This window comes from Saimiri boliviensis, chromosome 14 (assembly GCF_048565385.1).
Source record: "Saimiri boliviensis isolate mSaiBol1 chromosome 14, mSaiBol1.pri, whole genome shotgun sequence".
Taxonomy (NCBI): domain Eukaryota; kingdom Metazoa; phylum Chordata; class Mammalia; order Primates; family Cebidae; genus Saimiri; species Saimiri boliviensis.
In genome coordinates this window covers 66,026,929-66,044,128 of record NC_133462.1, presented here as the reverse complement: position 1 = coordinate 66,044,128, position 17,200 = coordinate 66,026,929, and the positions used below count along the sequence as shown (strand labels likewise).

The window sequence follows — 17,200 nt, the reverse complement described above, 5'->3', positions numbered from 1 at the left end:
GTGCCTGGCCATAGACTATGTTTTGTTTTTTTTTTTTTTGAGACGGAGTTTCGCTCTTGTTACCCAGGCTGGAGTGCAATGGCACGATCTTGGCTCACCGCAACCTCCGCCTCCTGGGTTCAGGCAATTTTCCTGCCTCAGCCTCCTGAGTAGCTGGGATTACAGGCACGAGCCACCATGCCCAGCTAATTTTTTGTATTTTTAGTAGAGACAGGGTTTCACCATGTTGACCAGGATGGTCTCGATCTCTTGACCTCGTGATCCACCCGCCTCGGCCTCCCAAAGTGCTGGGATTACAGGCTTGAGCCACCGCGCCCGGCCCTGACTATAAGACTAAAGACAAGACCTGTTATGTGTTCTTTGAGGGTCTTTGTAGGTCCCTCCAGCTGGGGGGATAATTAGCAAATGCAAAATTTGAAGAAGAAGCCACACTTCTGAAGCCATGTTTAGGCCTTCATTACTTCTCTCTTAGACCAATGCTTTCCAAATGTTGATGTACATTCAGATCTCAGAGATCTTATTAAATGTAGAGTTTGATGCAGTAGGTCTGGGGTGAGACCCTAGGTTCTACATTTCTTTTCTTTCTTTCTTTTTTTTTTTTTTTTTTTTTTTTGAGATGGCATCTTGCTCTGTTGCCTAGGCTGGAGTGCAGCGGCACAATCTTGGCTCACTGTCGCCTCTGGCTCCTGGGTTCAAGGTGGCTTGTATTCTGAACTTAGAAGGTATTTAAGATTGGTGACTAATTTACTTTTATCTTTCTGTTCTACTTCTTTCTCTTTGTACTCTGGCCAGAACTTTAGGCTCTTGATCAATATTTGTTGAATATTGGCTGCTTAGGGAGGGAAAGAAACCAGGAGAAGTGATCTTGGAAGGGGAAGGTGGCTAACATATTTTCCTTCAAATCACAGCTGCTTCTAGGCAAAGTTGGGAAGACGCAGATGGTCCCCCACCCCCCTAATCCCCCAGCCCCGGACCCCAGCCTCAGGACTGTTTGTCTCAGTCTTGCTGTGAGCTATCCATCCATGGAGTCCCCAGTCCAAATGGGTACTAATAATCATTGCTTTAGTCTGCAAAACCTCTCAAAGTTGTTTGTCAAATTCTTCTTTCGGTTCAAACCTGAAAAAACCCAGAGGAGCAACTTTTGAAGAGGTGAAATATTAGATATTAGCAGGCCATGAAAGAAAGTGGGGCAGGAGAGCCTTTCATGAGCCCCTCAAATGGCAGAGATTGGCCCCTAGAAGAATCATCGAATAAGAAACGCTAGCAAGGCTGAGGGGCAGAATCTTTGCGCCCACGTGAGGAAGAGGCTGAGCCAATGCTCTGCAGTTTCAAGCGGGCGGCGAGCGGATGAGAAAACAGGCAGGTTTCCACACAATCTTCCTCCTCACTCCCCGTCTGATTTACCCAGCTCTGGGGTGGCAAACCGTGTGTAAGATACTCAGGCTTCTTTTAAAGTGGATCCAAGACAGGGCTGACAGATGAGTGCACAGCACGGACTGGGGAATATTCAACTGGGAGAAACTGAGCAGAAAGAAAAGTAAGCAAACAGCTGAGAGGGCTTCCCATTAGTATTAATTTAGGCATCAAAGAGAAGCCTGACAACACAATGAAAGCAGCAAAGCCCTCGGTTGTAGGAACAGAGGATAATAAGGCAAAATTAAAGAGCTGTAAAACACTCAGTGCCAGCGCCTCCCCAGAGCCAGGGGTCCCGCTTCTAACTAACGAGGAGGGTGAGGAGGAGGGAGGAAGGAGCCGGAGAGCTGGAGAGACGATTTTGCTCCCTATCAGCGTGGGAATGCAGGAAGGATGGAGGAAGGGAAGGGCCTGCAGCATTGCGTCATGTGGCCTGCTTGGGCCAAGCCACTGTCCCTTTCTCTCACCTCCCATATGGTGCAGTGCCTGGCCCAAAGAGGGTGCTTGGTGAATGTTTGTGGAACGCCAGTTGCTTGTATGAGGTTGGGTCCCTGTTTAGTCGAGACTTGGCTGATGGTAACTTCTCTGCTTCCTTATTCTTGAGACAGAGTCTGAAGCTGGGAAGAGAGCAACAGTTATCTTTTAATAATCTGTAGAGAAAGCAAAAGCAAATAACTAAAATGAGGCACCCAACAAATCCGTATAAATGAAAATTTAACATTCATATCTAAGGGCATGTTTTACTCATTAAGGTACTGTAAGTTGCATTTCTCTTTCCTCCCCACCCCTCCTCTTCCTCCTTCTTTTTCCTTCTTCCCTCTTTCCTCCTCCTCCTCCTCCTCCTCCTCCTCCTTCTTCTTCTTTTTTGGTGTGTGTGTGGGCGGCTGGGGGGGTAATTAGTAAATGAAAAATCTGAAGAAGAATCCACACTTCTGAAGCCGAGTTTAGGGCTTTATTACTTCTCTCTTAGACCAATGCTTTCCTAATTTTGATGTGCATTCAAATCTCATAGAGATCTTGTCAAATGCAGGAGTTTGATGCAGTAGCCCCGGGGTGGGGCCCTAGGTTCTGCTTTTGTTTTCTTTTCTTTCTTTCTTTCTTTCTTAGATGGAGCCTTGCTCTGTTGCCATGCTGGAGTGTAGTGGCACAATCTCGGCTCGCTGCAGCCTCTGCCTCCTGGGTTCAAGCAATCCTCCTGCCTCAGCCTCCCAAGTAGCTGGGATTACAGATGCCTGCCACCATACCCGGCTAATTTTTGTATTTTTGGTAGAGACAGCCTTCACTATGTTGGTCAGGCTAATCTCGAACTCCTGACCTCAAGTGATTAACCCACCTTGGCCTTCCAAAGGGTTGGGATTACAGGCGTGAACCACTGCGCCCTGCCCTCCATTTCTAACAAGCTCCCAGGAGATGTCATTGCTTCTTGGATCATAGTTCTTGGTTCCCTTTGAATCTCCTGGGGAGATTTAAGCAATACTAATGATGACTGCCCGATATGGTGGCTCATGCCTGTAATCCCAGTACTTTGGGAGGCTGAGGTGGGAGGATTACTTGAGCCCAGGAGTTTGAGACCCCATCTCTACAAAAAAATAAGAAAATTAGCTCAGCATGATGGCACATGCATGTAGTCCCAGATACTCAAGAGCTTGAGGCAGGAGGATGGATTGAGCCTGCGAGGTCAGGACAGCAGTACGCCGTGATTGTGCCACTGCGCTCCTGAGCGACAGAGCAAGACCTTGTCTCAAACAAAAACAAAAACAAAACTGAAGTCAGTGTCCCACTCCAAAGAGTCTGATCTTTAACACTAGGTGTGAGAGTTTTCCAGGTCCTCCAGGTGACTTACATGTGTAAGTGAGGGTTGAGAACAGGTGATACAGAGGGTGGAATGGTGGTGTGGAATCCCACGGGCTGGCAGCAGACTCACCCTGGTTTGAATCAGCCCCTGCTGTTGACTGGCCAAGTAACCTTGGGTGTGCACTCCACTATACGAGCCTCAGTTTTCTCATCCATGAGAACAGGGGATAATACTGCCTCCGTCTTAGGATTGTGAGGCTTAGCCAGTTTATGCATGAGGTTGCAATTTTTTGAATTTTTGCAATCAGGCCTTGGCGACGATGGGGAGCAGTAGGCTGTAAGTAACTCCCACATGCTTAGCATTCCAATAATGGAACACTAGGCATAAATGCATCTTAAACACGTGTGTTCAGTTCCTAATACAGGGCAGGGTGTACATGATTAATCCACATGAACATTTGTTGCCTTCTCTCTTGTTACTTTCTAGTCTAGAAACACATGGAGCAAAATTAAAACTCACGATTTGTGATTAAAATTTGGTCAGTAATGAGTTTTGATGGACTTGGATAGTATTTAAAAATTTTAAAAATCTATCATTTAAATATCCAAAGGTTACATACAAGTCTAGATTTTGGCTTCTTTGGAAACATATCAAGATTTGGTAATAATGGGCACCATTTGGCCTTCCTGGAGCTGAGGAGCTCTTTCCCCATTTAGAAAGGGCATTGCCTCTCCATTTGCTGAGCATCTTGTCACTGTCTCCATCATGGGCTCAGTGTCTACATGTGCGCCTACATTACCCCTCCAGCGTTTTCATTTACAGTGCCTGCCTGCACCTCAGTATTTGAGCTTGCCACTTCTGGTCTACAAGCTCACATCGTAATTCCTTGTCTTCTGGGATCTGGTTACAAACCACTGGGCATGCCACTTCTTGCCATTTGTTATACGGACTCCAGATTTTCACACAATAATGCTTAAAGTTTACGCACTGGTTCCTGGGAGTGAAATGACTTTCCTTCTTCATATGTTGCTTGTCTCAGTACTTTTTTCCTCAGTACTTCGGTGTATTACAACATGTCCTACAATGCTAAACTGATTCCTGATCCTTTTAAATGAGCATTCTTTCCCCCACCCCTAGAAGATTTAAAGATCTTCTCTTAGTCCCCAGTGTTCTGAAACTTTGACAGGATGTGCTTTGGGTTGTTTTATTTTCTTCCACTGTTCTGAGTACCCTATGGGCTCTTCATCTGGAAAACTCAGGGAAACTCAGTATGGGAAATTTTCTAAATTGTTTCCTTGATGTTATCCTAAGAGGGAGAATGTTTCTTAGAACAGTGGGCTGGGATTTCTCAGTTATCGCAGGGCAAAAAATTATATATATATTTAAAAAATTTATCACTCCTTCCTCCTGCCGCCCAAGATGCTGAAAGGAAAGAAGGCCAAGGGGAAGAAGGTGGCTCCGGCCCCTGCTGTCGTGAAGAAGCAGGAAGCCAAGAAGGTGGTGAATCCCCTGTTTGAGAAAAGACCTAAGAATTTTGGCATTGGACAAGACATCCAGCCCAAAAGAGACCTCGCTCATGTTGTAAAATGGCCCCGCTATCTTAGGTTGCAGTGGTAGAAAGCCATCCTCTTTAAGCAGCTGAAAGTGCCTCCTGTGATTAACCAGTTCACCCTGCGATTAACCATACCACCAAACAGCTACTTAGCTGCTTAAGCTGGCTCACAAGTACAGACTAGGGATAAAGCAAGAGCAGAAGCAGAGGCAAGAAAGCTGCTGACAAAGGGGACATCCCCACTAAGAGACCACCTGTCTTTGGAGCAGGAGTTAACAGCATCACCGCCTGGGTGGAGAACAAGAAAGCTCAGCTGGTGGTGCTTGCACACGATGTGGATCCCCTGGAGCTGGCTGCCTTCTTGCCTGCTCTGTGTCATAAAATGGGGGTCCCTTACTGCATTATCAAGGAGAAGGCAAGACCCGGACGTCTAGGCTGCAGGAAGACCTGCACCACTGTCATTTTCACAAAGGTTTACTCGGAAGGAGGAGGTGCTTTGGCTAAGCTGGTGGAAGCTATCAGGACCAATTACGACAGATACGACGAGGTCCACTGTCACTGGCGAAGCAATGTCCTGGGTCCCAAGTCTGTAGCTCACATCGCCAAGCTTAAAAAGGCAAAGGCTAAAGAACTTGCCCCTAAATGGGTTCAATATACACTGTTGAGTTTTCTGTACATAAAAATAATTACAATAATACAAATTTTCTTTCAAAAAATTTATCTTTGCATTATTTAGCGCTAGCACTGGGCACTGGTGCTCAACTATTGAGCTTCACTCAACAGAATTGAGGTGAGTTTCTTGCGAAGTTGAAGTTTTAGGATTTAAATTTATGAGCATATTTGTCGTATTTCTCAGCAAAGGCACAAGATGCTCAGAGTGCTGAGTCACTGGCTCTGCTGGTGGCCCCTCATTCCATCTGAGGGTTCAGTCCAGCCAGATTTCAGAATGATTATCTGTTGATACGAGTACTCCCAAACTTCCCATAATGTTTCCCTGAATTATTCCTCCATAGCCAACTTATTACTGTCTATTTCTTCCCACAACGATGATGGATTTTTGATGGTTGGGGTGGGTTGTGAGGGCAGGGAATAGTGGTCAAAGAAGGAGGAGGAGACACATCCACCAGTTTCCTACTAAGTTGACAGAAGCATTTCCTGCGTGACCTGCCTTTAGAAAGAACTGCCTGCTAAGGCGTATACTGACGGCTGGGAGTCGGGGGCTGAGGGTAGGGCCGGAAAAGATGTGTAAACCTGTTGGGAAAACCCAAAGGAATGAAGGTTAGGTGTAGAAATGGTTGAATTTAAATGGAAATTATTTGGAATGCTTTATAGGGATAGTTTATTTTTAACTCAACATTTATATTTGAAAGGTGTATGGTTATAGAGAAGAGGAATATTCAAATACCTTCTTTAAAAAATGAACAAAAATATCATTCTCACCTCCAAGCACTGCACTTAATTTGAGATTAGTAATAAGTAAGACATCTGGATGGAACTGAAGTGTTTCTGAAGAATTTTGGGAGCTGAGCAGGCTTTTCTGCAAAAGAACAGCAGGCTCTGTCTTAAAAAGATATGTTGTGATTTCTAAAGAGACAACCAAGGCCTGGTTTCCCATTCTTTTCTCTCTGGGTTAACTCCATCAACCATAAGAACTTTACATAGTGTCTTTGGGGCCTACTCCTTATAAAAGGTGATCTAGACCTGGCTCATTATTTACACCTGAAAAGGAGGGGGAGGCTGGGTGCTGGTGGCTCATGCCTATAATCCCAGCACTTTAGGATGCTGACACAGGAGGGTGGTTTGAGGCCAGGAGTTAAAGACCAGCCTGGGAAACATAGTGAAACTCTGTCTCTGCAAAAAAGTGAAAAATGTAAGAAGGAGGAGAAAGATTGAAAACAAAGCCAACTTTTTATGAAATCTGTTTCAGTTTCAACCAAAGATAAAAAGGATACCACATAAGGAACAGCAGCTGTAGGATTAGGTTCGTGAGGAAGGATTGTTGAAAATGGGCAAACCAGCCTTTTTTTTTTTTTTTTCTCCTGTTTATCTCCTGCTTCCACAGGAGCCATCCCAGAATTGTGGGTCTCAATGGCCTTCAGTTTTGCTCTGTTCCCTTCCACAAATATTGATGACATAGTCAGCCTGGCTGTCCCCATGTCCTCTGTTCAATACCCTGCTTGACCACAAGGTAATGCAGAGGAACCATAACATAGAACTCTAATAATGTTTCTTGTAGTTTCAGAAGTTAAATAGATATTGTGAAGTCACTGATTTTGTCCCCAGTATGTACAGGTGGCTTTGGGAACATCGACTCTGGGCAAGGCACTGGGTTGTTCCCCATGAAAGGAGCACAAAACAGGAATGGCTGTGACTTTCAAGAAATTCTTATGAGATGAATGGATGAAAGGCCAGCACAACAAACCCATATAAACAGATTATCAAATGTATATGACTTCTGCTATGGACGAAGCTCTTGTAAGGAGAGTCCTCCAAGCTCTTGGAGCAAGGAATCTGCTCCAGGAGATGGTGTTGAAAGAGTATCCCAATCCACCTTCCCCCATTCATGTCTCATCCCTCGGCCATTACATGGGGTGTGTTTCCTTCCCTCTTCAAGTAGATTCTGGGTTGAGAAGGGCCCATGGAACTTTGACTCTTGTACTTAGGTGTAACTTGAGTTTTTCTTTTACTTGTAAGAGAATCCTCTCCTTAGGTAATGGGCTACTTTTCACCAACTGTGTGGATTTTTCTCCTCAGAGCTCTGGTAGCCTCCATCCCCGCTGCATGAAGGGTGGAATACAGCTCCCGCTATTGCGGTGTGTTGTTTCATTAGCATTGCACTTCTGGAATACTGCTGTTTGGGAACTACTTTCATGCCATTTCATAGCTCAAGAAAGATACTGGTTAAATTTCCAAACTTAGAGATAGTCCTTATGATTCCATCATTTTATTTGTTTAATTGTAGACAAAAAACCCACAGCACTGAAGATAAGCATGCTACCTGAACAACCAGGCTGCCTGAAACCCTGCCCAGCCCTGGAAGCATTGCAGTTGCATGAGTGCAAAAGGAGGGAATTCTACTGAAGGCAAAAATGAAGTCTGTCTGGTCTGGCTGAATACTCATGCCTGGCTCAGGCCTGGCACACAGTACATGCTCAATAAATATTTGTTCAATGAAGGAGAGAAAACAGGAAATACAATTTAATAACGCTCCCCAGTCCTTGAAAATATTCTTGTCTGTATCAGATTCTGACACAGCTGGTATCTAATGGACAGCCAGTTGATACAAGGCTCCATGTTTCACATTTGTCAATTCATTGAATCCTTCTGGCCATCCTGTGAGCTTGCCTAAAAAATCAAATCTAACAATTACAGTTTTCACACCAGACTTGAGTAGAATATGTTTGCTACCTTTTCCCAAACTTTTTCTGTAATGTCAGGTTTTACCTATAAAAATTCAAGGCAGGTTGGGGCAAAATTTCTATAGCAGCCTCTGGAAGCTGAACACATTTCCCTGTTGCAGCCTGACGACAGAGTAGTTCTCTGGGGTGTTACCTGCTTTTACAGTTAAAAAATATCTTAAAAGTAATAATATGCTTTGCCAAACATTCAAACCATATGGAAGCATATTTAAGCAAAAAAGTGACATGCCTGGTCCCATCTCTCTTCCCAGACCTTTCTCTGTGAACTTTATTCACTATAGGTGGCTACCACAGCCACCCACCATCTTCAGATGTTTCTCTGGACTTCTTCTGGGCCTTTTCCTAAGAGCATAGTATTCACCTTGCCTTGCAACCTTGGTTCTTAAATTTAACCATATGTTGTAGACATCACCCAGGTCAGTACATTTGATTTAACTCATCCTTTTTATTGGCTGCCAAGCAGTGACGAGCTGCCAGTAGCTAACATTTGTTGATTGTGTCTATGTACCAAGTACCAGGTGTCATTTTTATTTTATTCTCACAAAAACCATATGAGGTAGGTACTTTTTTCCACCCTATTTTTATATGAGGAAGCTGAGGCTTTAAAAAAATTATAATCCACTTAACTGGTCCCTATTAAGACCTAGTTAATTGAATATATATTTATACATGCATAAACACACACATCTGTAGGGTAAGTCTTGGATTCATTCATCCCACGCTGGTTTTTGAGAGCCTGCTATGTGCCAGGAAATGTCTAGGCACTAGGAATACTGTGTTGAAGATGATATGTGCCTCACTTCAGCAGTGCTTATACGCTAGTGCCTAGACAGACGAAAGTCCAGACAGCAGGTGGGCAGGTGGGGCCATAAGCTAAGAACAATAAGACAGCAGAGGGAATGGGGAGTGACCCAGTTGCTGTTCCAGAGTATGTGGTCAGGAAAGACTTCTCTGATGGGAGATCGGAATGAAGCAAGGGAGACAACATTTTGGAACAGGATAACAAAGATTGAAATGTGTCTGGCAGGTTCAAGGAAAGAAAAGCGTATTAAGGATGACTCCAGGGTTTCAGAAGTTCACTAATATGCTGAGTGGCAGGGCCATTTACTAAGAGGGGATGGGGAGCTGGGGCAGTTTTGAGAAGGTAAGGGAAGGGAAGAAGAGTTCCACTGTGGACTGATGTTTGCTGTGTCTGTTATACATCCAAAGGGAGGTGTTCAGCCTGGGGCGCAGAGGAGAGGTCAGGGCTGGAGGCTTAATTTGGCCACTGTCAGTCTATGGGAGATGCTGAGCGAATGACTGAATGACTGAGTGAAAGAGGCAGAGAAGACTAAAATTTCGAAGTAAGGAAATGCAAACATATTCCTAAATGTTGTCAAATTCTTCTTGAAAAAGTTTTGCCAACTTGAACTTACCAATACCCCAGGAGAAGGCTGATTTCATACCCAGGGGTGAAAAATAAACTCGTTTCCATTTAAATTTGTATTTATTTACGATGAAATAAATGGAGCACGTTTGCAATGTTTTATTGGCCCTTCACTCCATTTTATCCTGTGATAGACCTCTTCATGCCCTTTGCCCATCTTATTGATTTATAAGAATATTGATTTATAGGATTTATTGATACGCATATTCATTGATTTATAAGAGCTCTTAGAATATTTACATTTAAGAACATTAATCCTTTGTCATAGGTTTGACAGTTAAAAAACTTTTTCTTCTGATTTTCAGTGCTTTTTGCAGTTCAGAAGATAAAATTTTTTATGTAGTCAAGTTTAATAATATTTTTTCTTTTTAAATCTTCTGAATTTAATGCAGCAGTCTTTTATAATCTAAGATGACAATAGGATTCCCTCAGGTTTTTTTTTGTAATTAAAAGTTTCTAGTGCGTCTTTGATTTCTTTGATTTTCACGGCAGAGTTACTCAGCAAAGGAATCCATGGAACTAACTTCTTTTTAGGCTCTTTTGGCAACGGCTCACTGCTGGTGAAGCAGGAGAAGGTTAAAAAGCAGCTGCAAAACTTTTGGTTGTGCCCAGAGCACAGCACATGATAGGGGCTTAACATATCTATTTTTTTTTTTTTTTTTTTTTTTTTTTGAGACGGAGTTTCGCTCTTGTTACCCAGGCTGGAGTGCAATGGCGCGATCTTGGCTCACCGCAACCTCCGCCTCCTGGATTCAGGCAGTTCTCCTGCTTCAGCCTCCGGAGTAGCTGGGATTACAGGCACGTGCCACCATGCCCAGCTAATTTTTTGCACCTTTAGTAGAGACAGGGTTTCACCATGTTGACCAGGATGGTCTCCTCGATCTCTTGACCTCGTGATCCACCCGCCTCGGCCTCCCAAAGTGCTGGGATTACAGGCTTGAGCCACCGCGCCCGGCCTAAGGGCTTAACATATCTTTACCGAAGGAATGCTTTGCTGGCTTTGGTCTTAACCCAGCAGGACTAAAGCTCTTCCTAGTTGCCAAATACTTCCCTGATGTTATCTCTTCCAGAGTTCCAGCCTTTCCTGCAGTAGAAAGAGGGCCTGGGGAGGAGGCCAGGGTGACTTGGTCAGCACTGACCAGAGCTGGGAACAACAGCTTTATAGAGGAAATGCCTTGCAGACGCCACTGGGGCAGTTCCTTTTCACCCTTTAGGATTTGGTGACTGGAGAATTTCAAATAGCTGATTGCGGTTTCTACTCTGGAGCTCGCTTTAAGGAAGGAGAAAGGGTTTGCTACTCTAAACAAACCATATTATAGGTAAAATGCGTTTTGTTCTGCAAGCAGTTTGCTAGTGCGCGCGCGCGCGCGCGCGCGTGTGTGTGTGTGTGTGTGTGTGTGTGTTTTGGGGGGTGTGTGTCCTGGTGTGGTTTCCAGTCCTTTTCTTGTCACTTTCTGCCATCTACTGGCCACAGCACAAAATACTCTGGAATGACTTCAATGAGGCTTATGAGGAAGGAGGCATTATTTCTGTACCTTCACAATCTGAAATGTAATTTTCCAGATAAATTGTGTCATAATTCACCAGGATCCAAAATTTATTTTTTTTTTCAAAATAACAGTTCTGAAGGAACTGAATTATCTGGGCAATGACTTTGTTATTTTTGTTCCCTTGTCTGAGAAGCAGTATTTGAACTCTGACCACCTGAGTTTAAATATTGGCTCTACAATTTATTGTCTGTGTGACCTTGAGCAAGAAACTCAACTTCTCAGTGCCTTCTCCTCCTCATTTGCAACGTGAAGTTGATACTAGACCTTGCCTCTTAGGGTTTGGCTTAGATTATGTGCGTTCTCAAATATAATGCTTGTAGTATATTGCACTGCAAGAGTGCTCCATAAATGTTATCTGTTATTTGCTTGAAATCTACATGAGTTTAGGCAGGCATTACTCTGGAACACAGAGAATTCCATAAATTAGATATTTATAACCTATGCCCAATATTTGTGTAGCAATTTTGTTTCCATCTGCTTGCATTTTAACTCTAGAAATTCAGCTCAAAAACAGTAGCCTCTTTTCTGGAGCCCTCTTTATTACCTCCTGATGGAAGACTCCATATTCCCTCTGAGCTCCTATAGCCCCAGTATCTGGGCCTCTCCTGGACTGACGATTTCACCTTGGAATGTAGACTTGTCTTGCCTTGTACACTGCCTGGGTCCCTGAGGGTAAGAAGCAGTCTGATTCATCATTGTCTCTCACAGTCTCCCTTACACTATGTTATTCAGCAACTACTCAGCAAATGTTTGTTGAAAAACCGAATGAATAATCTCATTTGATTCTCTCAGGAATCCTGAGTCAGGTACAGCAGATATGTATTGTGCACTTTGAATGGGTGAGGAATTGTGAGACTTGCCCCAGAGAAGATGGAATGGTAGCACTAGGGATAGAATTCAAGGCTGGGGAGTCTGTGACACAGCAAAAATGTACATGAAGGAGACTCAAGGAAGCAACATAGAGAAGAAATCTCATCCCCAGCCCATATGCAGTGAAGACTAATTTTGGTGAGACTAGGAGGAAGGGTTCATATCTGAAGCTGATCTTCTGGCTGTCAAGCCTCATCCAATACCCACAGAACTACATTTTCATAGCCTGGTGCCAACTTCCACAATTCCACCATCTCATCAATGATTGTCAGTCTCATGACTAATACTTTGAGTTGAGATGTCAAAATATTTATTTCTCAAAATCACTTATAATTGTCAAGGGGCCAGAGACTCCCATCAGAACATCCCTGTTACCTGTGATTAGTTACAAAGATCCTAGCTCTACTGAGCACCAGGGACCAAGAAGATGTCTCTATTTTGTTATTCTCTATTACATTTTCATCCTTTACTTCCAAGGATGAAGGCCAAGTGAGTCTCTCTTGTGATGTTCAACCTTCCTTCAACAAGAGCTTATGGAGCACCTGCTATGGTCCATGCTGTGCTGGATGCACAGGGAAGATGTGGTCCTCATCCTCTTCCTTATAACCAAGTGGAAAGCCAGTTGCACATATGAGTGAATGGTATCAGTCAGTCTGGAAGTTTTGATTTTAACTGGATAACTCAACCTAAACATTTTTTTTTTTTAAAGTGTAACTCTTTGGGTGATTTCAGACATACAGAGGCTGACTGGACAAGGAATCTATTCCTCTTTCTAGTATGTCTTGTCTTTAGGTTCACTTTCTCATTCTATCATAAAAGGTAACCAAGTACCAAGAAAAGGCAACATTTTCCCACACCTGCAGCTACTGGCTGATCATTACTGCAAGAGAAGGCCTCCAGCTGAGAATGAAAGTGGTACATCTTTACAGTTTAAGAAATACCCTTCCCTTGTGTCAGACACCAAATCTCAGATTTGTAGAGAGGTGAGACTACATAGCTAGGAGATATTATGGATCCTAGTGAAACATTCTAACCCCGGAAGTAGGGGTAGCACATGACAGTGTTAGGACCTGATGAGACATTAGTGTCCCTCTGGAACCTGGGCTCCTGGAGAAATTGGCCTGTATCCCCCAAGGACACCATAGCTGTGAAGGTTACATGGGATTATCAGCCCAGCCAATAGACACTGTACATGTCAGCGGTGCTATGATGCCAGCCCTTGGGTGTGGAGTAGATGGGACAAAGAAAGTAGAGAGTTTTCTTCTCTGTCCAGCTCTCTTACGTAACTCAACTTTGGCTCCCAATGCTCCTGACCCCCACTGCTGATTTTCTGTAACCCAGCCAAGCAAATGATATCAGAGAACCAAACCAGGGCAGAAATATGACATCGTTTTCCTCTCTGTTCCTCAGGTACAAGAGGTCTATGATTTTCACCAGTGTAGCCAGGAGAGAGAGAGCTCTAAATGAAGAGGAACTGAGACATTGATACCCAAATATCCTAGATCATGCTAAATTTTGAGAGCTGGATAATGTAAGTGTTTGGCTCTCAGCAGAGCAAAGTGGAAAAACGTGAAGCAGACAGAAGGCGCTTGAATCTCCCACTGTCAGCTTTGTAGCCATAGGCACGTCATTCACCCCTTCGTATTTGTTTCCTCATTCGAAAAATGGAGATGCTAATATATCCCTTTCAGATCTGTTATAAGGATTAAAAATGTATGAAAGCATGGAGCATCTATTATTATTATGAAGAATATGCTGTCTCATCCTCAAGAGACTTGTAGTGTAGTTTGGAGAGCTAAGACCATCATCATCATAATCACAAGAATGTGTGGCCTGTAACAAACAAATGCCATGCAAGTCAGATAGAAGTTGAAAATAGGGAGAGAATCATCCCCCCAATCCTACTACATCTGCTTAGTTTTGTCCAAACGCATTTATTAATCATCTACTGTGTCCCAGGCTATAGTATCGTAGTAGTGCAATTTACAGGTTCAGGAGTAGTGCGATTTACAGGTTCAGAAAGACCTGGCTTTGAATCCTGTCTCTACCACTCACCAGAGATATAACTTTGGCCGCTACTTAAACCCTCTGAGTTTATTACTGAGTGTCCTTATCTGCAGAATAAGGTTGTTAATACTACCTGGCTCATAGGTTGCTGTGAGGAATGAATGAACTGATGTATATAAAGGAAACAGCAAAGTCTCTGACACATTGTAAGTGCCCAATGAACAGTTACTGCTATCATCATCATCATGATCACTACCACCACCAGTCCCCACGCTTAATGTCAGGGAGTTAAAAAGTGAATGATACATTTTCTGCTCTCAAGTACTTCACAGTTCTGTAGATCTTGGTATTCCATCGCATCCCCGAAGCCTTTGGTAGGTGATCCAGGTGAACATCATTTATATTTCTAGAACAGGAACAAATTTTGCTTAGGAAAGTTGCATTATTTTGATCTAGAGCAGGGCATGGGCTCTTACCTAACCACACCTGCTTTAGGAATGCACTTCCCTAGAGCTCCCTGTGAAACTGAGATAGAGATTGGAGTCTTTTCTAGGCCTATTGATTTTTACGGAAGTGAAATTTATCCTGTTCAGACCTTATAATTATGTAAGTGAACAGATATATTTATAGATTAGGAGTCTCAACTTACTGTGTCCTTTAATATGTATATATTTATGCATAGCTGTGGTTTATATATTCCAGGGTATTCTAGAGTTCCAAAAAAACACGATTGAGCTGCAATTGTACTGAGTAAGATTAGGAAAGACTGTACTGCATTTAATTAGGAAAGTAGCATTTTTAGCGTTTAAATCCATAAAAGTTATAAACTGTGCTTCAGAAAAAGGATTTCCTGGTATCTGAACTCAGAATTGAGGATTTCACTCCTGGTTTATGGGGTTGGAGTGGGAGAATCACGAGAGCTTGTTAAAGTCATTTAATCTAAGAAGGTCTGATGGTTAAATGCAACTCTGCTCAGAGGTAGGGGCTAGACCAATTGGCTTTCAAGTTTCTTTTGCTTTGCAGTGTTTAGCTCAGTTGATGGAAAGATGAACACAGAAGAGTTAAGTGGGAACTCCCACCAATCACAGGCTATATGGAATTCTCATAAGAAGTTTTTCAAAGCTGTCCCCAAACTATCTATAACGAACTAGCATCCACTAAGGAGAAGGACATCTGTGTATTTTTAGATAGAAAAGCGCTGTCTCCTCGTCACTTTGTAGAAAATGCTTTTCTCTCTGCTTCCTCTCATTGGGCCTTCTGATAGAAGGGAAAGGAGCTACCTGGTAAATAAAGATAAGCTGTGCTTATTAGCAGAGATTTGCAAGGAAAGTGGCTGTTTAAAAAGGGATAAGGGGGTCATTGTGTTCCTCTGGCTCTAAAGCAGGGACTCATTTTCCCCATCCAGGGCAGCGCAGCCACGAGGAGCTGAGCGGGTTGCTGGCCACTCCAGGGTGACCTATCCTTCACAGGGAGGAAGCTCCACTCCCTTCGTCGTCGGAATCCTCAGGCCTTTGAAGCTGCCGAGTTGTCCTGACAGTAGGTATCTTCTGTGAAGGACTGATGCTCTGCCAGGAAAGTAAAACACAGTGATTTTTAGCAGGCCCTTTGGAATAAAAGAGGCAGCTGTGCAGTGCAGCCCTGGTGCTAGGCTCACATCCGACGGAACTGCCATTGTTGGGTCACCTCCCTTGGCTCTTGGCTCCCCGCTGAGTGAGGACCCGCACACTTCAGGGCTTTTCTACAAGTTGTTGGGAGGATCAGGGTAAATAGTTGGCTGTGGAAATGGGGGGAGAAGCCATGTCTGTGGGATGTCTGACCTCTGGTTCTAAACTGAGGTCGGTCAGCTCTCCAGATGTTTTTGTGCACAGATGTTTGCCAACAGGAAGACAAAGCAGTCTCTTGACTGCATGTTGCTGTTTCCATCTGATTGTTCTGGAGAAGCTGGTCTGTGTTTGGACCTGACGAAGTGATCTAAGCCAAAAGACAGAGGCATCTAAATTTCTCTATCTAATGTTCATCTCCAGCATATTCCACTTCCCCGCCATCTGCATCACAAGCTGTGTGAAGTGAGCAGAGACCTCTGTGCTGAGGCCAATGAGTCTGCTCTTTGTCCCCATGAGCTCAGCTTATCCCGATTGTGCTGACTCTGTGGGATTCCCAGAAAATAAAAGCCAGCAACAAAGCACCAGGAAAATGACCTGGTCCCCTTGAGCCTGGCCTCTTTCCCAAATGCCCGCTGCCGTCTGTGGGTAGACGGGAAGGCGTGCTTAGAAAGGTTATGCTGAGAAATGTGGCTACCTCTGCAGGCCCTGCGTTCTCTTCTCAGGGTAAACTTAGGAGGTAGAGCGGACGTGTGTGTGTCTGATGCCTCAGACGGTGTCACGACGCAGAACACAAAGACTGTTTCCTGGTGTTAGTTGCAGATCAGTTGTCATCCCCTACCCCCACCTCCTGTGAGTTTTTTGCTTAAGATATTTCAAATTTTGTCTGGATACTTGGTTCTTTCTGAGAAATAAAGAATAGTTGTACACTGAATGGTACTGAAACATCTGTTTACAACTGCGATTTTAATTGCTTGGAAATGTGGAAATGCAGTTTTTAAATGTCCTGACTCCATCTCTTTCTGGCAGTTTCTCTTTAGGCTTCCTTTGCAAAAATAGAGATCCCCAGATACTTCTGGACTAAAGCTGCAATTGAAGAATACCCTCAGTTAGAGGCGGGTTTACCACGAATAAATAACACTTAAGCTGCTGGGCTTCTCACTTTCACAGGTTGCTTTCAAGGATCTGAGAAGGGGTCTGATGATGTGGTCACGTGGTCCCATGTTTTTGTTAAATCTGTCAAAATAAGACTTTTTAATATAGTTTTCCTTAAAAAGGGTTCCCCAATTGTATAAGCTTTAGGTCCTTGAACAAAATTTTAGAGCATGTGAGTAATTTCTTATTGCTGCCAGTCTTCATCTTAATAAGAGAATATAAATTAGGCTAACAGAATAATTTAGGAGAGATTTTTCTTTTTTGCAATTGCCATTATCCTTTCAATATGCAAAACACCATTTATTATTCTTGGATTTGTCTTGAGAAAAATTGCTGCAGATGATTGAAGAGTTGCTGGAGGGTTTCACAATGCTAAATAATGGGGAAGAAAATAATACCTCATATTTCATGA

At 43.5% G+C, this 17,200-nt stretch overlaps 1 pseudogene; it reads left to right on the top strand.

Annotated features, from left to right (window-relative positions):
• Nucleotides 1-7,703, top strand: part of LOC141579937 (large ribosomal subunit protein eL8 pseudogene) — a 61,485-nt pseudogene extending 53,782 nt beyond the window's left edge.
• Nucleotides 7,704-17,200: the final 9,497 nt, after the last annotated feature.